Raw genomic sequence first — 21,837 nt, forward strand, 5'->3', positions numbered from 1 at the left:
ACACAAGCACACATTTTTGTTGTCTGTCATTGTTTAATAAAAAATATTTTATTTGAAAACCAATTCATTTGTATCAGACATGTTTAATTGATGTCTCAATAGCTGTACCAGAAGTTACAAGTGTTTTGTTAGTTAATTGCTTAAGTTACTTGGATTGAGTTACAGCTACCTTTTTTACAGTTACCTTACTCTTAATAGGCTGCGATGTCAAGATTGCAATGCTGGAATGTGTGTGTGTGTGTGTGTGTGTGTCTGTCAGAGAGAGCATCTACTTTCAGTTCTGAATGGATCGCTTCCCAAATCATCACTATCTAACATTTGTCTAGTTTTTATTTGACGACGAAAATGTCAATAGATTTTCGTCATAGTTTTTGTCATTCAAAACTAGTTTTTACAATTTACTTTATCGTCTCGGTTTCGTCTGTGAAAAATGTCGTTGATGAAAATAACGATGAAAATTCATCAACGAAATTAACACTAATGCAGTGGAGGAGATAGCCTTGCCAAAATCCTTCACATTGAACTAACATTGTAAGCTAACAACACAATTTGCTGATCTTACGTTAGCTGAGTAGCCGACAAGCTTACTTTCCAATATAACGTTAATGTTAAACATGTTCACTAACGTTAATTCATCCGCTGGAAAGCTGCAGCCAAGGGCTTTTCAAAGAAGACGCTGCCGTTATCTTGACTGTGATTGGCCAAATGACTCGCCAAAAAGCGACTAGTTTGCACTGCAGGTATGTAATTAAAATGAAGGAAAACAAATATATTGATCTGAAATATAGCAAATTCATTTGGGTACAATTACCAAACATATCTCAAGGTCAAACAGCAAACAGCAACAGAAGTTAAATACATTATATTAGGCTACATCTCATTAAATGACAAATTAAACCCCATGTAGCCTACTATTTAAATCGATTGCTGGACATCGTAATGTTGTTGTACACATATCTGATTTAGCATTAAATAGTCATTTAGGTATTGTACATATATCTGATTAAAATTGAAAAAGTTTCATGGTAGAGTTCGGGTATTACCTTTTCCGTAAAGTGGCTGCGTGCTGGGAGCTTATATCATGGCTCTAGCGTCTTTAAAGGGATAGTTCACTTTGAAATTAATTTTTGGTATGTTTTAGCTTACCTCAAGGGCATCCAAGATGTAGGTGTCTTTTTTTCCGCAGTAGTTTCAATTTTGATATTTTTAGGTCAAACCGTTCTTGTCTGTCAGTCATATAATGCAGGTCTATGGTCACGGTCTCAAAACACAAGCACAGAGTCCAAATTAAAACAATTCCCCATCGTAAGTACACATTGATGGCCTAAGACACGAAACGAGCGGTTTGTGTGAGAAAACGAACAGTATATATATCGTTTTTACCTCTTATACGCAGCCATGTCCAAGTGATCTGATCTGACGTGTACGCAGACTGGTGCATAGATATATACACTAGATGTCGCCTTAAAGACATTCGTTCCAATGAACTGCCGTAGACAAGGCGACATCTAGTGTTTATATATCTATGCACCAGTCTGCGTACACGTCAGATCAGATCATTCGGACATGTCTGCGTATAAGAGGTAAAAACGATATAAATACTGTTCGTTTTCTCACACAAACCGCTCGTTTCGTGTCTTAGGCCATCAATGTGTACTTACGATGGGGAATTGTTTAATTTGGACGACGGGGAATTGTTTTAATTTGGACTCTGTGCTTGTGTTTTGAGACCGTGACCATAGACCTGCATTATATGACTGACAGACAAGAACGGTTTGACCTAAAAATATCAAAATTGAAACTACTGCGGAAACAAAGACACCTACATCTTGGATGCCCTTGAGGTAAGTTACTAGTATTGCCGTAATTTCCACCACAACACTGTAATGTCCCTTTAAAAAGTTTTTTTGAAAGATTGTTTGGATAGTTTCTATGGAGATGAACAATGACATCACAGCACATGTCTGACATGGAGGAGATTTAAAATTTATTCAGCAACTTGGAGAAGAAAACTCAAGGTAAATGTTGCTTGAAATGAAAATATTTTTATTGTATGTCCTTTCCAAACATGGCGTAACAATAAATGAGTTTGTAAATACATTGATTTTTTAACACAAATAGATGTATTTTGCATGCATGCAATGCTAACTACCAATTCATAGCTAATCTGTAATACTAGCTTGGATTTTTTTACAAAATACTGTAGGATTGTCATTTCCACCACCGTCATTTCCACCACATTACCTTCTTGGGTGGAAATGACAAAGGTGAGGTGGAAATGACATTTATGCTTACAAGGTGCAATTCATAGATTGAGTGGCTGCATATGAATATTTTATTATTATTAGATAATAACTTATCTTTTTAATAAAGTTTTATTACAATTAGAATGTTACAATTACAATTTATGCGTAACTTACATTTTTTTGTGACTATTTGTGGTTAAAGTTGTTTACAGTAAGACTGTAACTGTTCATCTGGTTATGGAACCAAACAGACTAATGGATAATGATTTGTTAAATGGGTTTCAAATAAATGTTTTCTGTTATTCTACATAGACGTCCATTCATTGTCATTTCCACAACACCCAGTCATTTCCACCACCTCATAACTTTTTAGAAAATATGTACAAAATTCGAATCACTCATTAAAAATGTCTGCATAGTTTATGGGATAATGTTCCACTTAATGTAATAACACAAGTAGTTATTTTTCTGAAATGTATCTAACCAATGCAATATTATATTTCAGGTTGTGGTGGATGTAAGCTTTGTGTTTGGGCCTCATGACAATTAATTTACTTAATCCACAAATCTATGGTAATTGCAATATAGGTATAAATTGGTAAAACTATGTGTGAAAGTGCTCTTACACTGTTAAGAAATTATGTATATCATAATAATTTTAAATAATAATCAAATATTTACATGTGATGGAAATGACATTTGTTCAGTGCGGATCGGAAAATATGTAAAAAAACACCAATTTGTCTTATAATGTAAGTGCGTTCTCTTATGGATCATTAAACTAGACTAGTTATATTTAACTGTTAGACTGTGACAATTTTGATTTGAACACTTTTTTTTACCTCAAGTTCACAAGGCCAAAAGTGCCCGTAGTTGAAGAACCACCCATATATATATATATATATATATATATATATATATATATATATATATATATATATTTAAAGATGGGTTTACCTCAAATGTACAACTTGTCTGGCATTTTTTTCCCATGTATTTTTTTTCTACTGAGGAATCAAGCAAACAAACAAATTTAAAGGCTGTTGTGCATGATAGGTTCCAGAGTGTTCCTGTGTTTTTTTTACAGTATTTTTATTTATATATTCAGACATTTGTATCCCGTAAGAGGATAAAGTTGCCCTTAACAAATCATTGAAAGCATTATTTAAATAAATCCATGTATGTCACGCTTATATTTTATTATTCTGTACTGAAAAGCAAAAAAAAAGCTAAGTGTCCCTCGTAAATATTTATGTAGTAAGACAAAATGGTTCAGTGAAACTGCATTACCCAATGCAAAATCTCTTAAAGGTAAAATTACTGTTTTTGTTTTCATAAGTACTGGTAATTAAGGGAAAAATGCAACAATGGTTTTAATGCTTGTAAAATTGTATGCAGATCAACGACGAGCACGGGGCTCCAGACTAACTTTCATTACTAGCACTGTAGCCGATATATACCACGATATAGAGTCTGTGTATATTAAACTGCAGAAATACTATTTAAATATGAACCTTGCATGTTCTGTTTGTCTCTTTGTGAATGAATGGCGCAGACGCGCGTGTCATTTACCACACACACACACACACACACACACACACACACACACACTGAAGCACGAGTGATGCTTAACGTTCCTTAAGTCGACGAACAATGAGCCATCAATGTATGTATTTGATATAATAATTTAAAATTCTAGAATTCTATGTTTACACTGGATGCGAGTGGCATAATGAGAAAGCCACTTTATGATAGACACCCGTGGCCGCTGATCTGCTCAATCCTGCGTGGCAGCATGCAATTTCAAATATTGACGATTCATTGTATAGACATCGTATAGAGGTAAGGATGACGGCTCATTAACCACAAAAAATGGTCGTTCGAATGCGATGTTTACCAGATGCTACGATCTTTCACAGACGTCTGCGCGACGTGCGTGTGCTATCTGGGAAGGGGACCGAGAACCGAAACAAAATGCCAGGAAGTGAGAGCACAGACCTACAAGGACCTATAAACCCGTCAAAATAAAGGTCCTTAAATAGTACGGCTGCTTCCGCCTTATTGGAGTATCAAAGCCCCACTCAACAAGGACCAATCGGCAGGCCAAATCACTTATCCGGCCACATAAGGTACTTCTCCGGTTTTTTTTTTTTTTTTTTTTTTTCTCTATGGCCTGATTTCAAAGCCCTTGGAGATCTTCTTGAAAGATGATCCTCATTATTGATATCCACTGTTACAGCAGTGTCAGCTTGACGGATGTCATTGTTCTCATTGGCATCTTCCCAGCCAACATGTCCATGTGGGCCCCACATGGGTTTTCTCTGGGTTATATGGGTGTCATGTGGGCATGGGCTCAGAGTGGGCACTTTGATGGGGTTACTATGGGCCCCAGTTTGGTTTAGGTAGTGGGCTCCAGCTAGGCTGCCCATTATTGTTTATTTGTGGGTCTTGTTTGGGCCCCAATTGGGCTATATTAGACTAAATTTGTATTACTAATTTTGGTTTGTATTTATTTTAAAAGTACCTGCCATAATTGTGTATTGAAAATGAAAAACATTTAAAAATATTTGACTAAGTTTTTTTTTATTTGATATAATACAAAATGCACATCATGTTTGTCAAATATATTTTTATTTTTTTCTGTGTGTGTGTAAATTTCATGGCCTTATAAAACACTTATTTTGTATTATGTGCAAAAAAGTGCTTAAAACTATATTTTCTAAAAGAGTAAAGCACTTGCATCATACTGTCCCCTCCCCCACAAGCTATAATGATTGCCTCCTCCCGCCTTTACATTCAAACAAAAAAAAACAAAAAAAAAAAACAACGGTCTCCTTCTCTCCTGGACAAGTTTCTTCTAGACATCACCGTCAAATCTCCTGTTTAACACTACCAAGGGTAAGATATACGTTGTATACGTTTTATTTTGTATTAACTTTGTTTTACTTAAGATTTTATAAAACTAGATATTTCAGAATCAATAGAGCTAACATTTAACGAACATTAACGAAGGTTAGCGAGCCGAGCTCAAACAACTAGTTAAGCTAACTAAAATGAAGTTGGTTAACCAGCAAATTTTATACAATAAAGTGTTCGCGCCGACTTTTCACCCTTTTACACGCTTTACCGTATTTTTCATAATCGTTCGGTCTCATAATAATGACCGAGGCAGTATATCGTGCAAGAATGCGTCATTGCGCTTCTAGGCCTGTGCTTCGCAGCCGGTGAAAACCCGGCTTAAAGTCCCATAAAATGATGCATACTACCCGTACACTCAGTTTAAGTATTCAGGAAAGTTTTATTTGAGGGACAGATCGAAATTGTTCGTCGTATTAAAGAAACATTAATAATTTGTGCTCATTCATGAACGATTCGTTTTTTGAATCGGTTCTTTTTAGTGAACCTGTTGAATAAAATCACAAAACTGTCAGAATGACTCATTTGAAGTCAATCAATTGACTCGCTGATTAGTGATCCGGTCAAGCAGTTCCTAATGCGATCCCAGATAGCACACGTACATCGCGGAGACGTCTTTGAAAGATCGTAGCGTCTGGTAAACATCGCATTCGAACGACCGTTTTTTAATATTAATGAGCCGTCTTCCTTACCTCTATACGATGTCTAGACGATGAATCTTAAATATTTTAAATTGCATACTGCCACGCGAATCGAGCAGATCCGCAGACGCGGCCGGGTGTGGCTTCGTATTGTTCCACTCGCATCCACAACACAGAATATATTTTTAAATAATTATATAAAATACATACATTGATGGCTCATTGTTCGTAGTTGATCAGCATAAAATTTGACAAGCATTAAAAACATTGTTGCATTTTTCCCTTACCAGTACATGTGAAAACAAAACTGACAGTTTTAGGCTAAGAGATTTTGTGTTGGCTAATGCAGTTTCACCGATCCATTTTGTCTTACTACATATATTTACGAGGTACACTTAGCTTTTTTTTTCAGTACAGAATAATAAAATATAAGCATTACACACAGGGATTTATTTAAATAATGCTTTCAATGATTTAAGGGCAACTTTATCGTCTTACTGGATAAAAAAAGCCATGCAAAAAAAGCCAGCCAAGTTGTACATTTGAGGTTAACCTCCTTGCAAGTCAAATGAAAAGTCTACCTGCTGATTATAGGTGTGGTTCACATCATTTCTTGTATTTTGCAGAAAGCATAAATTAGACCCTTAGACTACCTGGCTGCTGCTGCTTAGAATGTAAAGTGTAGCATAACAAGCTTGATAATTTCATTAACAATTTAATTTATTCCATGATCCATGGCTTTGTGTCAGTTGGTTCTTTGACTATGCCATGCACGGAAATAGTTAAACACACACCAAGCCATTTTCATATTTTGTTCAAAATAATGATGCTTACAAACTCCCAATGAGCAAGGCAAAGCTGGCAATGGTAAAGAAAACCCTTGTAGATGTATGAGGAAGAAGCCTTAGGAGGAAACAATATACAAATGTTAATTTGATTCATATTACCTCACATATTTAATGCCATTTACTTTCCAAATGATTCAACTTTAAATATATTAAAAAAATTAAGGACACAATGTACACAATGTAATGTAGTAACTGCTGAGAGCATAAAGGTGAATATAGTCACAGGGTATATGCAGGAATCATAGAGATGAATTTACTACCTTTTACTACCTTTTTTACCACCTCCACAATATTTTTTACTACCATCACGACATCAAGCAGCAGCCCTTTTTTTGGGGGTGTGGTGGGGTGGGCGGGGTATGTAAAGCACCACTTACTACTTACTATAAGGTATAAGTGTGACACTGTCACACCCATCATATATATTAGGTACACTAATGTTTAATTGTTATCATTAAGTAGGCCTATTGTCATTGTCAATTATGTTTTTTTTGTAGTGTCGAGTTGAGTTTCAGTTGTCCTTATCTTAACCCTAGCCCTTGAGTTATCCTAACCATAGCCCTTAGCCCTAATAAGGTGAATAATAACCTTGGCACTTTGTCATTGCTATCAACTCCGACTCACTCAGGGCTCGACATTAAGCCTTTTCATGTGCTTGTCCTCTGGACAAGTAAATCTGTCATTCACTTGTCCGAGTAAAAAAGTTGCTTGTCCGGAATGTTTTTGGTGTGTGTGTGCTGTAAATATAATTTATTCTGAAGAAATATATCTGTGTTAAATCAGCTCTGATATATTTAAATCTGCATATTGTCATATCTGCACCTTTAAAGGGCCACCCCCCACCCACCCCCCAAATCTTATTCAATGTATGCTTAATCTTTAGTTTTAAATTTGATCAATAGATTAAATTGGAATAGCCTAATAAGATAATAGGGCTGTTGTTACCCTAGGAAGGGCTGATCAAATTAAATCATTTACACTGAAAATGTACAACTGCATTAAATAATGTTATGAATATGAGATCGTTTAAAATATTTTTGAATATACAAATAAGAAACGTTGGAAAGAATGATACTTTTAAACATGAAAGTAAACCGCCAGTAGGAGGCGTCAGGCGACCGTCTTAATGAGCGAGTCATTGAGTCATTCATTCAAACGATTCGTTCAAACAACTGATTCATTCAAGAATGAGACATGTTTATGAATGGGACATTGAATCTTTGACTCAGCCAATTCGTTCAAAACGCTGAATCATTCAGTAATGAAACACGGTTAAGTGTTGCTGTGAGATGCGTTACGGTTCTGCTGTGATCTTTGTTTGGAACTATTTTTGCTGCTGAAACAGAACAAAAACAGTCAATATTGTGTCTAAAATGTAAGTAACTTAATTTGAACTGTTTATTGAACTGTTGTATCAAAAGCAATGTCACATTTTCAGTCGTGATGGTACTCAAGAAAACAGCACTCGTCGTGTGAGGTTGCTAAACTGTATCATATGTTAAAAATATTAAAACACATTTTGAATTTTGGCCCTGGCAGTAACGTTATGTTGTTAACTGAGTTTAAACTGAGTTTACATTTGTTTGGATTTCTCCTCGAGAGGCTGAGCGAGCCTCAACAGCGCAACCTTGTTACCGTCAGTAGCCTAATACATCCACTATCGATCGCAACTTACAATAAATATAAATACAATCAGAATCATTCTCTCATTTTAGTGATTCCATAGTTATTTATAAATTTTTTGTTATTGACGTTTAATTAGGCTACTTGTCCGGTCGGGCAAGTAAAATTCTCTTTTACTTGTCCCTTCAAAAAATCCACTTGTCCCGGACAAGCGTTAATGTCGAGCCCGTCAGGTCCTGTTAGCACCGTATATATATTTTTTAATTATGCTAGATGAAGTTAAAATATGGAGACACAAATATTAAGCAAAAAAATGGAAACTCATATATTGAGGTGGTGATGAAAAATTTACTACCAAGTCAAATTGCGTTTGTTACCTTTTACTACCTTTCAAGGGCCTTAATTTTGGTAGATTATTTTTACTACTTTTACTACCTTTTACTACCGCGCGGACACCCTGTAGTCACAAATAAGGTCCAGTAGCGACTCTGGCTTCTGCTGATTGGAGGATCTTGGAGCAATATGACCCACTAAGTTCTTACTCCTGCTGGACGAGTTCTGTCAGAACACCTACACGAAAGATCCCTTCCCTAGGAAGTGTTGCAGCTACCATAATACCGGTCTCAAAGATTATAATGAGCTTTAATAGAACAATCTAAAACATTTGCAATGAACAGATCGTGCATGGCAGACACTGGTTATGGACTGCATATTTATTATTTTATTATTATTTAATGAAACATTGATGGCCATGTGGGTGTGGGAATGAAGGTGGACTAGAGGTAGATCTGCATCTGAGGATGAACTCTCTCCTAAGCTGTTTGGTAGAGAAAAGAAAATGAAAAAGATGTTAGAGCATTCTATAAGGAAAGTTACAGTGGGTTAAAATACTTATTTCTCACAAACAACAATGGGCAGTGAACACCATGTGAAATGAAGAAACATGAACACAATACTGTCAACAACCTCCTTAATAGATGATAGCTGTGGAATTTAAATCAGATTGAATCAGTTTGAACATGATTCTCACAGTATTTAATTTTAAAATTAAAGGTGCTCTAAGCAATGCCACGTTTTTTAGGCCAAAACATTTGTCACATACAGCAAACATCTCCTCACTATCCGCTAGCTGCCTGTCCCCTGAACACTGTAAAGAAACAGTCTCTGTAGACAGCCCAGGCTCCACAAACGGCAAGAAAAACAGACTGGGCTCACCCGCACCACGAAACCCAACAAACTGTTCCAGCCAATAACTGACAAGAAGGATTTGGGGGTGTGGTTTGGGGGGTTAGTGTGCGGAGGAGGAGGGAGGGTCTAGCTAGCCTCCGTTTTGTTTGACAAAACTTTCAACATCAACAAGAAGTGAAGTCATCCAAAATCACTTTGAGCACCTTTAAAAAAAAAAAAAAAAACACTTTGTTTTGCTCATTTACCAGTATTGCTGAGATCAAATGTTAACTGGTAGGAGTAACATCGTGTCCTAACCAGACACGATAAGATTCTAGCGACAAAAATTTGTCACAGTGGTAAAAATCACAGCTAATCAGAAGAGCGCACGCTCGGCAAGCTCCAAGCACTCTCAACGGAATGGATAAATACACAAATTCATGAATATTACACAATTTTTTTTTAACATTATTAAACATACATAGTTACTGAAACAATTGTCTGTTAACAAACAGTTTGAACATTCTTGTTCACTTTTAAGATCTGAGGTGAGTTGCTTTCAGTACGGATATAAAAGACAAACAAAATGATTTTCAAACTTGCACACTCTTTTAACATTAAATAAAGCACATATACTAGGGTTGTGCCGATAGACGATAGTATCGTGTATCGACCAAAGTCAGAGATATCGCTGCTGGCAGCCTTTGACGATATCAATACGATAATTGGCTCGTTTTCCCATTAATGTATTAAATCATTATTATTATTATTATTATGAAGCTAGTATTGTTATTAAATTAATTAGGAACTACAATTAATTTGCCTTGCCTAAATTCATAACGACATCACCACATAACCACACTTGCGACATTACTGACACGCGCGTATGAGGACTCCTCGAAGAAAATGTTTTTAAAACCGACTAAAAACTACATCCCACAACAAAATTTAATTGCAAGGTTATCCATTCAAAAACTGTCAAGAGTGCTTATTTTAACAGATGAAGATGGCATCGTTGTTCGTCAGTATTTTTTTTCCATAGCACATTAACAAAACATTTAATGACACTAATAACACTAAAAACAATACAATTACAAAATATGAATGATAATAATAATAATAATAATAATAATAACAATAATAATAATAATATCAATAAAATTATATAGGCCTAGGCTAGGCCTAATAAAAGTCTTTAGTTCACGAACGCAGCACAACTCTGCCATCTGTGAAAATCAAAAGCAACTTCAAACACTTGTTTAACAAGAAATATTCTTCTAATTTTTTCACTGTCAATAATGTAAGTCCACCAGAGAAATATTAAGCCAGTAAATTAAGATAGTTGCTATACCGTTATATCCACCGTCGTCTCTGAAGCCCCTTTCACACAGAGATTCCGGAAAATACACGGATAAAGTGACCCGCGATTTTTCATTTGATTTTGGTTCATTCACACTGCCAGTGATTTTCCGGAATCAGAGAGTGCGTTCACACACAACCCGTAAAAATCCCGTAAAGACACGTGACATCGATGTGACTTGTAATGTCTCAGCAGCGTCTTAAAGGGATACTCCACTTTAAAATGAAAATTCTGTCATCATATACTCACCCTCATGTTGTTTCAAACCTGTATGAATTTCTTTCTTCTGCTGAACTCAAAGGAAGATATTTAGAAGAATGTCAGTAACCAGACAGTTTCTGGGTCCCATTGACTTCCATAGTATATTTTTTTCCTATTATGGAAGTCAATGGGACCCAGAAACTGTCTGGTTACTGACATTCTTCTAAATATCTTCCTTTGAGTTCAGCAGAAGAAAGAAATTCATACAGGTTTGAAACAACTTGAGGGTGAGTAGTATATAATGACAGAATTTTAAGTGAACTATCCCTTTAAAGGTACAATATGCAAGAATTTTTTTGCCGCTAGAGGGCGCTACATTCCAAACAACAACAACGGCGTAGCTTGATGACGATGTGAAGGAGCGTGGAATGATGGGAACTGTCGTTTTAAACTCCACCGTGGATGTAAATCAGTCAGACGGGAATCGAAAAATCATGTTCATGGATGAGGCTAAGTTCTATTTTTATAAATGTTGCGTTTAATGACATGCTTTTTGTGGCGAGGGGGGCGTGGTTCGGCGTGGTCTGTGATGGGAGAGAGAAGAGACGAGCAAGTAGGTCAAGTGCAAAGTATTATTGGCGTGGAGAGCTTATAAGCCGCGCTGGAACGAGAGAGAGACTGGAGAGAAAATTGGACGCAGAGAAAGAGAACCGGTGGATCCGAGCTCTCATTTTTGAACTGTTTTGTGCCGTCGCGGTTGCCACGGTGAATGCGCGTTGTGCGCGGCTTTTGTTTGTTTTGCTTTATTTTAATAAAGTAGCCTACGAGTCCCAGTCACGCCGACCCCTGTCTTCTTCCTTCCTGACTCTTAAACCTCATCACACTTTTATTTCATTAAAATGAATTAACCGCAAGAAAAGTAAGGTTTAATACTAAATTGGTTATCATAGATGTTACTGTATTTGTCGAATTCATTGTTGTGATAACGCTGCGCAGTTTTACGTGTTCTAAACAATTGTTGTAAAAGTACATTCGAACATGCCCACATCATTTGCCAAAATACTGATTAATCTTTATGTATAACACATGCTATGTTTATTTACATGGCCATAAACACCAGACGTGATAAACAATGTCAATAAACTAAACACAAATCTAAAGCAATAATACTTTCCTTACATAAACATAACTATTACCGAATGCTACATTTGGAAAATATAAAATTAAGCATGCTTTGTCGACAGAACCAGCAGCAATCGGTAAAGAATAATTGTGTACCATAACGACTGCAAGAAACAAGCTAAAGTTTGTAGCTTGATAGACGCTACAACTACAACTTCCGCATTTGTCCAGGACTCCACGCAGTACGACCGGAAACCGAGGGTAACGCGGATATGACGCAATTGACTGGCGACTCCCAGCTCTCCCCTGTTCTAACGCCCCGTTTCCTTGGATAAAATCGCAATTTTCTCACGATTTAAAAATAGTTGGAAACATTTGGGATATTGTAAGTAATCAACTTAACAAAATATATAACACTGGCCTTGAGATTTTGGGATATTTTAATGCAAAATTCTTACATATTGTACCTTTAAGTTTGCTTATGAGCTGCGATTTCTCTCTTCTGCACTTAACACTTCTGCATTTTTTTTCTCTGATTCGAATCATTCGATCATAAACTTGCGCATTACGTACCGTTTCACAGCTGGCGAACGATCCCGCGCTTCAGCGTCATCACTACGACACGGCATTATTACGGCTTTTGTTCACACAGCGCGCGTTCCGGGACTGAACACGGTAATGTTACTAGGTCTCCACCCCGGCATCGATGCCGGCATCAATCCCGGGTCGTGTTTGCGTTCACACAGAAGGCGTTCTGGCAATTTCCCGGCAATTTGCCGGGATCATCGCGCTGTGTGAAAGGGGCTTGAGAGAACGCGCCGGTAATGCAGTGAAAGCTCAGTCCGTTTCTGCTTTCACTTTCAGGGAATGAGCACGTTTACATGCACGTTATTAACTCGATTATGCTGAATAAACTGACAATGCATGTGGTCATGTAAACGCATTAACCCGTTTTCCTTTATCAGAGTTTATCATAAGTTTAAGTATAACCGATCGACTTTCAGATTTTTGCCTTTGATTTCTCCCGGCATTTAAAACACAACCTGCGTTATTTGGCTTATTGAAGTACGGTGCGCATATGTGAAGGTCATACAGACAGAGAGAGCACTGGTAGGAGGACTATATCGCAGAGTCCGACTCTTTCTTGACCCAAGAAATTATTAAAACGTGTTCTCATCTCGTGCAGAAGTACAGTCAAAATGATGCATCTGTAACGGCATGAGAGGATAAGGATGTCCCACTGACATGTCGAAATACTCTGAGTCAGATACAAGAATGATTAGGATCTTTTTTTTTACCTCACTATACCAGGAAATAATCAAATAAGTAAGCCCCGCCCCCCTCACGATAATATCATGTATCGCCGATCTCACAGGCTGACGATATGACAATATGAAAATGGAGCATATCGCCCAACACTAACATATATAGTACTATACCTGAAATGATCACACTTTCTGTTGTTCCAGCGGTGACATTGCAGAAATAGTCTGGTTACACATTTACTCTGAAATATCTGAAATAAGTAAATGAACATAGCCATTGTATTACATGTAACAATTGTGGTAATTACACGTATACCCCGTTTACAGTTAAGGCTCATAAATACATGTAGAATATTAAACCTACATTTCATATAAATATTTTAGCAAAACTTATGTTTTAATTACTGCACTTCCATCAACACACAACCATCAAATATAAGTTATACACTGGAGAAACGCGCCTCAAGTCCACACGCATCTGTCAAATTATCTGACAGGGCAAACCACGATAAACTACATGCTTGGGTATTTGAAGCACTTTCTCTGCTACTGTCAGTTTTGTGGTCTATGCCTGACTCAAATAATCCTATCTTCTCCAGTCATAAAATATGCTGCTAGTTCAGATGTGACAGATGAAGTCACGCTTTGATTGGACTCTTGTCACGTCAATTATGATACAACATTTTTTTAGTTGTATGGATGTCGTCATCTTTGATACCTTACTCACCGTCGCTATAATTATAGGTGATGGTCACAAATAGAATACATGCTTGACTTTGCTTACTTGTTCATCCAGACAGCATTCAAAACACTATTGTAAAACAGAGCCTACATATGAGTCATATGTTTTTTCTTACTTTTTTTTAAAGATAATTATTGGGTTAAACTGGCTTCTGCTTTACAACTTGTTTATAAATGATGTTGAAAGTGTAGGAAGGTCCACACCCAAGGATTGACCTACAATTTATAAAACAGTTAGTTCCAATCCTTGATTCTGATTGGTCAATAGCTGTGTTTTATTCACGATGTGACCGCTTCACCCAACGGTTCAATGTATCACTAAACAACACCCCTAGCAACCACTCTTTGCAATTTAAACATGTTTTGATCTCATTGATATTGTTCATTGAAGCTAGAGTCAAGTATTGTGAGAGGTCGAGAAAGTGAGTGTACCTGCATTTACAGTAGATATAGCATTTTTCTTCAGGTCAGTCCTATATTCATAATAAAGAGTCCATTTGAATGTCCGCTGCGATATCTTGTAATTTTAACAGTAAAGGGGTTTTGGAGGAACAAATATTGTATTGCAGTCTTTGCGAGACCTTGTTTGTAGGCTACGTCACGTCTGCCAAATAGTTACAGACAACAACAAAAAATTAAACTCCCCAGCCTGCTTCTCCAATCCACTCGTACTTTTGGGGAAGACATAATCGGCTACCAAAGTAATTGAGCATAGAACATTTTCAATTAACAAAAAAAAAAAAAAAAAAAAAACTACTACAAAGCGTTAGCCTGGCTAACGTCAGACCTCTTTCTCTTTGAGACGTGGTCTGGGAACCACATGTATATTTTCTCGTATTTGAGGCGTGGTTTACGAATGCCCAGAGCCGTTTATTGGGCGCTACAAATGTCTATCAAATGTGCCTGTACGTAGCTCATAGCCAATCGTTTCAATTATACCAGATGGCGTATGTAGAGCGACAGATATTCGAAGAAGACGACGATGGGTCAGAGATTTATGTGTACACCAGAGTCCTGCACGGGTCCGATTTTGTAAATCCGCACCCGCCCGTACCCGCAGTGCTTAAATCCGCACCCGACCCGTTTTCCGACAGAAGCACTAATTAAAATCTGCACCCGACCCGCTTAAAATAGAACCGACACCCGACATAAAATCAGTTTAGACTATCACATTATAGACACACTTACAAAAATGTTTATTGCCAGGTCATACAGAAGTTATTACACGACAATTAACACAAGGACAACTTCAGCCGAAGCTGTCAAAAGGCCGATACATGAAGAACATGGCTAACGTTACCACAAAACTGAGTTAGCCTTATAACATTTCACCAATTGAACAGACGCGGCTACTAGGGCTGAAACGATTAGTCGACATTGTCGACAAAATATCTTGTTGTCGAGTAGTCGTTTGATCTCACGTGACCTAATGTAAGGGCCTGCAATATCGCGATTTGACCGCTACGGCGCTGTAGCGCTAGAGTGCAATGCAGCCGTTACAAATGAGAGGAAAACACAGCGCGAATTATGACGGAGTGCAAACGAATCCGAACTAGCAAGGTGTACGTGTGAAAGTTTCACAAAACTGCAAACCAAGAATGCTGTCGTATGCAATACATGCAAGGCGGAACTTGCTTTTCACGGGAGCACAACATGCATGTTAAAGCACTCAAAGAGGAAACAAGAGGAGCCGGTGAGAGGTGAATGTTCTCCAGCTGGAGCTAAATAACTAACTTAGCAGTAAATCTCTTTATTAGAGAATTCAATACTACTAATAATAGCAATAATATTAACAATAATAATATAATTACAGTAATGTGATGATTTATTTTTGCATAGAATTAGGAGTCAGGGCTGTTTTTATTATTGTAACACTATTAGGTATTACAGTCTTATCACTTACCTGTATTTTGTTCCATATTCTTGAAGACTTACAAAAGGAGATGTTATGAAGAATATCATGTCAGTTACTTTTTCATACTGTAAATTAAAAGGTGAATGAGAATGTCTTTGTCAGCTCAATTGTCATGTCAATTTTTATTGTATTTTATTCTTATAATAATTGTTTGCAGATAAAGTTTGTCTGTAATGCAGCTGATTAATTTTTGTTTATTTTTTTCTATTGAAAAAGAACAGAATATTTAAACAATGCTTAGAGAGCATTTGTGTGTGATTTGAGTTGGACAGAAATCTGAAAACTTAAAGAGAATGACATGTTTAGTTGGCTCAAAGTTCATTAAAACAACCATTTCAAAAGCTGAAGTGATTTTCTTTTTATTATATTATAGTTAGAATATGTATAACTCAGTGTTTTAACTAATTGAAAAAGCTGAATAATCGTTCCAAACTTACTGATTAGTCGGCGAAATAATCGATGATTAGTCGATTAATCGTTCTAATAATCGTTAGATTAATCGATTATCAAAATAATCGTTTGTTGCAGCCCTAGCGGCTACAACACTATATGCCACGCAATTTCGTCTAGCCTACATCTGACCATTCTGGGTTCAAACACGCCCTGCACACCACACATCTAGTTTATAACAGCAGTTATGTCAGATTATGATCATATATATTTTGTTGCTGTTTTTCTTTTTTTCAGTTCTTATTATCAGTTCAACACAGTTATAGAAATTCTACTTGATAAAAATAAACTGCGCTGGTATCGGTACGGATCGGTATCAGCCGATACTCTGAATTTTTGGTATCGGATCGATTCTGAAAAAATGGTATCGGTGCATCCCTACTTCTGACAGACTGATTTGAAAGCATAACTGACAAAAATGCATGACGTAGCAGAAGCGTTTTGAACTGCAAGAGGCGTTGTTAATAGAGAAAATCTGTAGATTAAATACATCAACGTTACTGCAGCAAAAAAATAAAATAAAAATAAAGTACCTGAAATTGGAGTTTGTGGGAGAAGAGACAAGATCTATAGTAAAATGATGGCCTCTCACGGTGGCTCCATACAAAGACCAGTCGCCGATGGAGGTGCCACAGCCAATCAGGACAGGAGTTCTGCAGTTCTGAGTCAGGTAAGCAGAATGAAATACACTGTAAATAAACTGTATTAAAACAAAAGGTAAAGTCACTAGTACATGACCTTCCATGGCTTAATGCTTCCATAAATTAAATTACATTATCATATTATATGTTTTTCAGGATTGGTTGTTGAATAAAATGTTATGCTAGTAACAATTAATAACTACTTGGGGTGGGGCGATACATCTCCCGATTCGAAACTATCACGATATGTCCAGATACGATATGCATTGCGATTTTTGACACATTTCATCCTCTGTCTGAACGAAAGTGGCTAACTTCTATCAACCTCATCTATAGACCCCTTTTGTGTCGCCGTCACAGCGTTAGCTGGAAGCAAAACAAACGGGAAACTGGAGGCGGCCAATACAAACAGATTCGGCTACATAATAAGAGCTTAAATCATTATTATTGTTATTAAATGTCATCTTGTTGTGTTGTTGGGTGCAAGAATCGATGGAGTACAGGCTCCAATTTGAATTTTTTTTGCATAATGTTTTCTAAATTATTGTGATTATTTGTGAATCATCTAAGATTGTATAACGTTACATTGTTGTGATTGATTGTGACTAGTCTTTTTGGAAGAACCTGGTAAGAAAGTGTAATCAAATACATAGTTTAAAAAATTTAAACAAAAGATGAAGCATAAATTTAATAAGATTTAATAAGCCCTTTAAAGGTGCAGATATAACAATATGCAGATTTTAACACATCAGAGCTGATTGAACCCAGATGAGAATATGTCTTCAGAATAAATTATATTTACAACACACACAAATTCCAGACAAGCAACTTTTTTACTTGGACAAGTGAATGACAGATTTACTTGTCCAAAGGACAAGCACATGCAAAGGCTTAATGTTGCAAACAATGTTGTTGTTAAAAAACAAGCTAACAAAAGCTAACAAAACTTGCACACTAACGTTAGTGAAGCGGCCATAGGGATCGTTCTGCCTCCACCTAAGCTCCGCCCACACAAATAGTCACCATGTTTACCAACTGAAAAGGGTATATAAGCAAGGACAAAAATAAAACAATTTAATTCTCTACTAAGCAATACATTACAATGTAGCAAAATTAATAAACGCTCTAATCATGAGCACATTGTATTTTCTGTCTGTAGCTCAGAATAAATAAATAAAATAAACTGAATGAATGTCACGTGACCTTAGGCTATATATACGATGACCATCATGATTTGCATCAGATGACCGTTTCTATTTCCTCAGCCTACTGCACACTCAACATTTTGATCAATTTACCCACATTAATAACCCGTAATTAGCAATTAACTGTATATATTTTGTATCTGTTCATTTGTTATACGTGTTTTTACTTCTTGTTTTATTCATTACTACTAGCCGGTTTTAAGTTTGTTTAGTTTGTCGTCAGTTCGTCAAATTGTTGGTAAGTATGAATTAAGCAGCCTTTTGATATGTTGAAGTTTATTATAAAGAATGATTATACATTAATATAACACACAGTCACAATAAACCACAAATACAAACACTACAAACAAATACCGGAAAAGATTAGGGTGCGTTTTTTTCCTTTCCTCACAAAACAGCTGTGAGTGACGACAACACGGAGCGGAAAAAAAAAAAGCTGCTCTGATTGGTTTAGACCGGGGCGGCCTAACTCGGTCCTAGAAGGCCGCTGTCCCGTTGAGTTTAGCTCTTACTTGTCTCAACACACCTAATAAAAGCTTGATTAGGTGGTTCAGGTGTTTAATTGGGGTTGAAACTTAATTCTTCAGGACAACGGCTCAACAGGAGCAAAATTGTACGCCCCTGGTTAGACGATGAGAAAGGTTAACGTACAAATGTGAAGCGCTGTTCTACTTAACACTGGTTTCCGAAACCTTAGTGGACGTTATCGAGTGTACAATCACTCACATTTTACTCAACGGCTGTCCGAAATCTCTTACTCGTTTTCTTTCACTCCTCCACATTAACGTTAACTGTGTAAAGTGAGCCATACCGTACCATGCAGTGGAGAAGCGCCATTAGTGGCCCAATATAAAGACGATGTGTGCACGAGGGAGAGAGCGGCCCGTAAACAAGCGTGCACGAATTAAGTTACACAAGCACTAAACATATATGATGGTCATTATGCATGACACACTATTTGTTAACATGTCATGTTAAACACGATTACCTTCATGACGATGAGTGTCGCTCAACGCTCTCCGTCGTCGACTCGTCTCGAACTCAGTGTTGCCAACTATTTTCAAAGGAAAGTAGCTAACGCCTTCCCTAAAAGTCGCTAAATGTCGCTAGATGACGTCATACGTCAATTAGCATATTCATGACGTCATCGCGTCATACTTGCGTTCTGCCTGCCTATGTGTTTTCTCATTAAATTCATGCTCACAAACTGTATTTTAATATAATATAATATAATATAATATAATATAGCCGATTGTACAATAAAGCTGTTCTCATTTCATATATAATTTTTTTTGTCAGACAATTTAACGAGTAGGCTAGATAGTGAATGACTGCATTTTCTATGAGTAAAATTATCTGAATTGAGAGAGTTCGGGAACTGGGTGAAGTAAAGCACTGTAATAGTGAGTATTACAAGTGATAATCTCAAGAAAAGAAAGGGGAAAAAATGGTCAAACTAAATTCTTAAATATAAAACAAAAGAGAAGCAGATAAGTGCGTAGAAACAATTCATTCACGTCTGTCAGCTGCCGTGCTGCTGCTCCTCTCATTCACTGAACAGGGTAGACGCAGAGAGAGGTGTGACGGCAGGGAGAAAGCAAGACCTCGCGCTCGCAGGACTGTGCTGGCAACATTTGGAGGTCACTGAGGTTTGTCCAAAAAGTCGCTAGATTTGTCGCTAGTCGCTTTTTTGAAAATATGTCGCTAAGGGGGTCTGAAAAGTCGCTAAAAATAGCGACAAAGGCGCTAAGTTGGCAACACTGCTCGAACTCCTCTCCTGATCGCGCGCGCGCACAAACACACACACACACACGAAAGAGTGACATCAGCAGCGAACAGCCAATCGCATGCCCTGAAACAAGAGCATCGTAATTCACTTCTCGCGAGAGACTTAAGCGCTATTCAATACTCTCATCTGAAGATTCGAGTGAAGAATAGGCTTGTTTGCCACTGTTGCCTTTGGCTTGCTCAGTTGGGGATATTTTGGGGATATTTAATTTAATTTTATCAATCAATAAATTCCTCTTGAAACAAACTTTGTTGTATTATTTTAATTTAATACTGTGAAGCTGCTTTGATACAGTCTGTATTGTGAAAAGCGCTATACAAATAAACTTGACTTGACTTGACTTGTTTGAGATGCGCCTTGCCTCGCCTGAAATGTATGCGAGAGTAGGCGGCTGCAGTGAGGGGAGGAGTGAAAAAAGCGCAGGCAAGCCGGACAGATCTCTCTTCTCGTAGTGGATCTGACCATTGCGAGATCAAAGATGGATATCGCGGGATTCACGCTGGTGCAGTGTTGCTAATAAACTGGATGTAATTCAAGTTCTGTTGCTTTTATATGAAAATAAATAAAATGAACAAGACACCCAAAGTACTTGAAATTTAATTCCATTCCAAATACATGTTTATCAATATTTTTTTTCTTTAATACAGACATATGTGTTTTTATTTATTTTCTTTTTTTATAAAAATTAAATTGCATAACCCAAAGAGATCGCACTGTCAGATAGTTTGGGAATATTCACACATAACATATACACATAAAACCTGATATTAGAGTTTTAAAATCAAACATTTTTAAAGAGAATAATACATCACAGTTGTTTAAACCAATGAGCATTAAGCTGTGTCGTCAGCAAGTCGTTTCCCATCATGCTTTTGATCAGCGCAGTCGGTGGAGAGCAACTGCGCTCGACTGCAGAATCCGACACCTCCGCCTTGCGCTCGCGAGAGATTTTTGACATACGTCAGCATGACATCAGAGCCAGGCGGACCGCACTCGGACACATTTCTAACCGGCATGCATCTCGCGCTGATCACCGGTGATCAGTTCTGCGCAGATTTTGCTCATCTCAAACAAGCCTAGTATAAAATACATAAACGCATTTAGACAGCAAGAAGAAAATATCTTGCTATAACAAGAATATTTGTTTGTCTTATTTATACTCAACATAAACCAACTAAAGACTATAATAAAAAAATTATATAAAAAATAAAAATAAACAAATGCAGTAAAAACGTAAAAATGTATAACAAATTAAAATAACTTTTAATTTTAAAATGCTATTTACTCCTGGGACGCAAAGCTGAATTTTCAGCATCATTGCTCCAGTGTCACATTATTCTTTGGAAATCATTCTAATATGATTAAATGCCCAAGTAACATTTTTTATTATCAAAGGATTATCACCATCATCCCTGGAATAAATATATTTTTTAGATATTTACATACAATTATTTTAAATTGTAAAAAAAAATAAAAAATGTTATAAGATACTTATTTCAAACGCTATATACACATCCTTCTTACCAGTCTTAAACTTTTGTGCCTGTGTAGACTTTATATGCAAAAGCCTCTAAGGGCCGTCTGACAATTTCTTATAAAAAAAGCATTTTTATCAGACATTTCAATTCAGACATCAATTGTGTTAATGCAGTTTAGTCTAGTCTTGGTAGGCCAGTAAACAAACTACAAAAAAGGGTTTGTTTCTGT

General features: G+C 36.8%; 1 long non-coding RNA gene across 1 annotated transcript; it reads right to left on the reverse strand.

Moving 5' to 3' along the window:
- Positions 1-11,134: 11,134 nt before the first annotated feature.
- LOC309496563 lies at positions 11,135-19,381 on the reverse strand. The gene is made up of 5 exons (XR_014205158.1): positions 19,330-19,381; positions 17,029-17,156; positions 16,034-16,110; positions 12,592-13,640; positions 11,135-11,329 (listed from the first exon to the last, which is right to left on the reverse strand). It is a non-coding gene; the product is annotated as an uncharacterized lncRNA (long non-coding RNA).
- Positions 19,382-21,837: the final 2,456 nt, after the last annotated feature.

Source organism: Leuciscus leuciscus (assembly GCF_965113295.1).
Source record: "Leuciscus leuciscus genome assembly, chromosome: 4".
Classification (NCBI taxonomy): Eukaryota; Metazoa; Chordata; class Actinopteri; order Cypriniformes; family Leuciscidae; genus Leuciscus; species Leuciscus leuciscus.